This window comes from Capricornis sumatraensis, chromosome 21, assembly GCF_032405125.1.
Source record: "Capricornis sumatraensis isolate serow.1 chromosome 21, serow.2, whole genome shotgun sequence".
NCBI classification, from domain to species: Eukaryota; Metazoa; Chordata; class Mammalia; order Artiodactyla; family Bovidae; genus Capricornis; species Capricornis sumatraensis.
Window position 1 is genome coordinate 56,294,809 of NC_091089.1, and position 5,973 is coordinate 56,300,781.

The following is a 5,973-nucleotide window of genomic DNA, read 5'->3' on the forward strand; positions in this document are numbered from 1 at the left end:
ATAAAAATATAACAGAAATAATGTAAAATATTACCTTCCTCTCATTCCTAATGTGTTTTATATTGCTTTTCAATAAAAAGAATATCATGATCAGCATTAGTATATTTTCCATACATCATGGAAACATTGGGAGGAAGATATATATGACTATGTATAAAAAATAGAGTAGCAAATCATTGCTGTACTAGAGCAAAGAACAGGGCTTTTTCCTATGAAGTACAGAGTTGCTCAAGAAATTCACCTCATTAGGAAATAGCCATAAAAAAATTCTATTGCCAGCTAAGCTGCTAAAAATGCATAGGTCTTGGTAATATGTACCATTTGATAAGTTGATTTTTTAAAAAATGCCAAAGCAGTGTATATTCAATTAATGCTCCTTAGTATACCTAGAACCTACCACAATGCCTGGCACACAGAGGGTGCTCAGTAAATATTGAATGAATGAGTTGTGTGGCACAGGCCCCATGTGGAATTGGATGGTGGAATATATATGTTGTAAAGAACTAGAAGGAACTCTCCATACAAGCTGATTAAGGGAAGGATGACACCAGAAATTCAAAGTGATCTGTCTTTAGGACTGTCAGATAATAGAAGTCCACTTCTTCTGGCCCGTCTGTAAGGTTTAAAAAAAGCAAGGGATTGGATGTGTTTGAATCTTCTCTACAATTTTGTAGATGAAGATTTAGAGATGAGATTAAGGCTATCATACCCCAACAGATACACACAGTGACTACATTGATGGTATCTGCTGTTCCCCATTGTTGTCCCTTTTTGCCTTCCAGATTAAAAATTGGATATAAGATTGTGGACATTTTATAATTTGCAAGACATAGAGGATGTTTCTAGAAGACTCCAAAGTATGGCTCAGCACTAGTCTGGAGCAGCTCTGTGATTATGTAGGTTAACATCATATCAGTGTTAATCCACTGATTGAGATTTATTATGAGCATTTATTATCACATTTAGATTTATTATGAGCATCTGAGTATTGTTCACTTTCAAATATAGGTAAGCATTCTTTCTAGATGTCACCAAGTTCCATTAGTCAAAGTATGCATTTGTAATTATTGCAAAGTAAAATGTTGCACTAATCAATAATTATGAAAGCTGTATACTGGAGACAACAATTTTCAGTTATTGAGTAGGGAAAGGTATTGACAGTTAATATGAATGTTGAGGTGGTGCAAATACTCGATAGCTTTATGGTAAACATTCTTTCTGCGTCAAAAAAAAAATGTGTGATTATTTGTTTTGTGGCATTATTTTGTTAATAGGTTAACTGCTACAAAATTCAAGAAGTGGGGAGTTGTCACCAACCAACAAATGCCTGAAAGTGTGCTTTTGGCTTCAGTAGGGAGTTGAGAAAACTGTTAGCTGAGGCTGGAAGAATGATGAGGAAGTTGCTTTATTAAAAAGCTTTTATGAAACGTTTGATAAAACAGCTGTGTATGGTATCTTGGAAAACAAAGCATACCTAATGAAAGGTCATGTATGGATGTGAGAGTTGGACTGTGAGGAAGGCTGAGTGCCTAAGAATTGATGGTTTTGAACTGTGGTGTTGGAGAAGACTCCTGAGAGTCCCTTGGACTGCAAGGAGATCCAACCAGTCCATTCTGAAGGAGATAAGCCCTGGGATTTCTTTGGAAGGAATGATGCTAAAGCTGAAACTTCAGTACTTTGGCCACCTCATGCAAAGAGTTGACTCATTGAAAAAGACCCTGATGCTGGGAGGGATTGGGGGCAGGAGGAGAAGGGGACGACCAAGGATGAGATGGCTGGATGGCATCACGGACTCAATGGACGTGAGTCTGAGTGAACTCCGGGAGTTGGTGATGGACAGGGAGGCCTGGCGTGCTGCGATTCATGGGGTCGCAAAGAGTTGGACACTGAGCGACTGAACGGAACTGAACTGGATGAAAGGTCGTCTCCATGCAAAATGTCTAAAGCGCCACCTGGTGGCTTTCAGCTATATGGGTTAAAGTACTACATGCAAGAAAGGAGTGGAGCTTTAGAGAGGAGAGATGGGTAGGTTGCAAGCAGAAATTAAAGGAAACACAGAGAACCAGAACTACTAAAGTGGAAAACTTGCCATCTTACTCTCCAGCCACCCGGGTTAACAAGGTGGCAAAGTGAGCTGTGAGCATATGTCAAACATCGAGATTAACGGTCTCACTTCCACAGCTCTTGCATTCATGCTCCTTTACCACGTGACTTAACAGTTTCACTAAAAAGGCAGGTTTTATTTCCTTGCTTATGGATTATGAGTTTAGCCAAGTGACATGGTTTGCCAGTGGGATGTTAGGCTTTAAAAAGCACGTGAGGTTTTTTCCACTTCCTTCCTTGCTCCTTTGCCTTCATTGTGAGAACAGCTCTATCCCCACTGGAGGATGGAGACTCAGGAAGCAGAGTGATGTCACTCCAGTTGTTCCAGCCCAGGCCGTCCTTTTTCAGATGACCCACAGCCAGTGCCAGACTTGGGATAAATAAAGTTAATTGTATGCCTCTGAGGTTTTGTGATTGTCTGTTATACATCATTATTGTAACAATTGATATAATTTACAGTAATGTACAGAAGTCACCTTAATTTATGAAAAAGATAAAGTATGTGAAGAAAGCATTAGTGAAAAAAAGTGGCAGTGGAAAATATTTTATTCAGTTAAATCCTAAAACAACCTTCAAGTGGAGGACAAAGTTGAGAGCAACTTATTAAAACAATTATTATAGATTGCCATTTTTAAAAAAGGATTTTTTATATTTGTCAAAGACCCTAAATCAAAGTTCATTCTGAAGAAACCCATATAACTGAAAAAACTCCCAGAATTTATGTACAAAGAAGTTCAGTCACTCAGTTGTGTCTGACTCTTTGTGACCCCATGAATTGCAGCATGCCAGTCCTCCCTGTCCATGACCAACTCCCGGAGTTCACTCAAACTCATGTCCATTGAGTCGGTGATGCCATCCAGCCATCTCATCCTCTGTCGTCCCCTTCTCCTCCTGCCCCCAATCCCTCCCAGCATCAGGGTCTTTTCCAATGAGTCAACTCTTTGCATGAGGTGGCCAAAGTACTGGAGTTTCAGCTTTAGCATCATTCCTTCCAAAGAAATCCAAGAGTTGATCTCCTTCAGAATGGACTGGTTGGATCAAGAGTGTTCTCCAACACCACAGTTCAAAAGCATCAATTTTTGGCACTCAGCTTTCTTCACAGTCCAACTCTCACATCCATACATGACCAGTGGAAAAACCATAGCCTTGACTAGATGGACCTTTGTTGGTAAAGTAATATCTCTGCTTTTTAATATGCTATCTAGGTTGGTCATAACTTTCCTTCCAAGGAGTTCAGTTCAGTTCAGTTCAGTTGCTCAGTCGTGTCTGACTCTTTGTGACCCCATGAATCGCAGCACGCCAGGCCTCCCTGTCCATCACCAACTCCCAGAGTTCACTCAAACTCTCGTCCATTGAGTCCGTGATGCCATCCAGCCATCTCATCCTCGGTCGTCCCCTTCTCCTCCTGCCCCCAATCCCTCCCAGCATCAGAGTCTTTTCCAATGAGCCAACTCTTCACATGAGGTGGCCAAAGTACTGGAGTTTCAGCTTTAGCATCATTCCTTCCAAAGAAATCCCAGGGCTGATCTCCTTCAGAATGGACTGGTTGGATCTCCTTGCAGTCCAAGGGACTCTCAGGAGTCTTCTCCAACACACAGTTCGAAAGCATCAATTCTTTGGCGCTCAGCCTTCTTCTCAGTCCAACTCTCACATCCATACATGACCACAGGAAAAACCATGGCCTTGACTAGACGGACCTTAGTCGGCAAAGTAACGTCTCTGCTTTTGAATATACTATCTAGGTTGGTCATAACTTTTCTTCCAAGGAGTAAGCGTCTTTTAATTTCATGGCTGCAGTCACCATCTGCAGTGATTTTGGAGCCCAGAAAAATAAAGTCTGACACTGTTTCCACTGTTTCCCCATCTATTTCCCATGAAGTGATGGGACCAGATGCCATGATCTTCGTTTTCTGAATGTTGAGCTTTAAGCCAGCTTTTTCACTCTCCTCTTTCACTTTCATCAAGAGGTTTTTTAGCTCTTCACTTTCTGCCATAAGGGTGGTGTCATCTGCATATCTAAGGTTATTGATATTTCTCCCAGCAATCTTGATTCCAGCTTGAGTTTCTTCCAGTCCAGCGTTTGTCATGATATACTCTGCATAGAAGCTAAATAAGCAGGGTGACAATATACAGACTTGACGTACTCCTTTTCCTATTTGGAACCAGTCTGTTATTGCATGTCCAGTTCTAACTGTTTCTTCCTGACCTGCATACAGATTTCTCAAGAGGCAGGTCAGGTGGTCTGGTATTCCCATCTCTTTCAGAATTTTCCACAGTTTATTGTGATCCACACAGTCAAAGGCTTTGGCATAGTCACTTTCTTCAAGAGGCTTTTTAGTTCCTGTTTACTTTCTGCCATAAGGGTGGTGTCATCTGCCTATCTGAGGTTATTGATATTTCTCCTGGGAATTTTGATTCCAGCTTGTGCTTCTTCCAGCCCAGCGTTTCTCATGATGTACTCTGCATAGAAGTTAAATAAGCAGGGTGACAATATGCAGCCTTGACATACCATATGTGCCACTTGAATCTGTGTGGTGAAGGTGTGCAATATAGTGTCTTCAGGTATCTTCTAGAAGCTGACAAAACTGAGAAATTATTTTTTCCTGCACCCTGTCAAACTTTAAAATGTGGACTTCAGAAAAATTTAAGCAAAATTATAATATCTTTTGATAAAACTTCAGATTTATCGTTCTATCCCAGTTCATCCTACGATGGTGGTAATAGGAGAGACCTTGATTTGGACAGATTCTGATTTTAATACTCATCTATTTGATCAAAATGTATATTTAATTCAATGTACTTATATTTTTATAGAATTTAAAATTACAAATTTATTCTGTTCAATATCTCAAGATGTGAAAGACATCTAGGGTGAAACTCATTTTTGTTGATAGTGGATGCAATTTTATATTTCACAGAGTCTTGGTACTTTTTCTGGCTTGTGAGATTAACTGCATACACTGGTATTGTTTGCTTTCTGATGTTGCAGAGAGCTCATGTTAGTGAAATGTCAGCTCTGCTGTATTGTTTTTGCTTTCATTATTTGCATTTTCAGTCCTTAGTTGCTTTATAGAAATCTTTTAAAGTCATTTCTCCATTTTCCAGGGATTTTTTTCCTTCATTAAAACTGTCAATTTAAACACACCCATAGAAAACCCAATTTTCAAAATATACTGAAAGCCAACAGTCACTTTCAGAACTTCCACATTGTGGAACTTGTTCTTACTCCTCAGAATGACATGTATGATGTATGTGTCTCAGGACTCTTTCATAAAGGGCCAGGTGTGACACTGGAGTCAAAGTACACAGTATATATTAGTAATTAGTGATTTACTTTTTTGAAAAAGGAATATAAATAGAAGCTGCACTATTTTATTTCTGCACTCCAGTGGAACCCCACCCCCACCCCTTTTGCTTTTTCTACCACAGGTGCTAGAATACCTTTAAATAGCAAGCATGTGTTCCACTCTTGGCTAATGAGATGTGAGCATCTTTGACTAAATGAGGGGGTTTCCAAAAAAGCTACCGTAACAGGGTGAAATCAAGTAAAATGTCTTAGCTTTTACCCTTCTTTGTCCTGCTTGTAACACTGGGGCAGAAAGGAGCTGCAAGCAAAGCAGAATTGATGTAGAGAGCCTCCCCGGTCTCAAGTATCACGAGTTTTGTACTGTGCATTCCCAGACTTCTTGTATGAGAGCTGACTGGTGAGCAGCCCTTCCTTGAACTAGCTGGTAATTCATGGTGCTGCCAGGTGGGGCTGAAAGCTCATTTTACCACTGGCTGTCACTGCCACCACCCTGGCCGGGATACCAAGGCTCTGAACCTGCCTCTGCCGGTGAAGGTGGACAGGGAGCTCCTGCTCAACCTTGC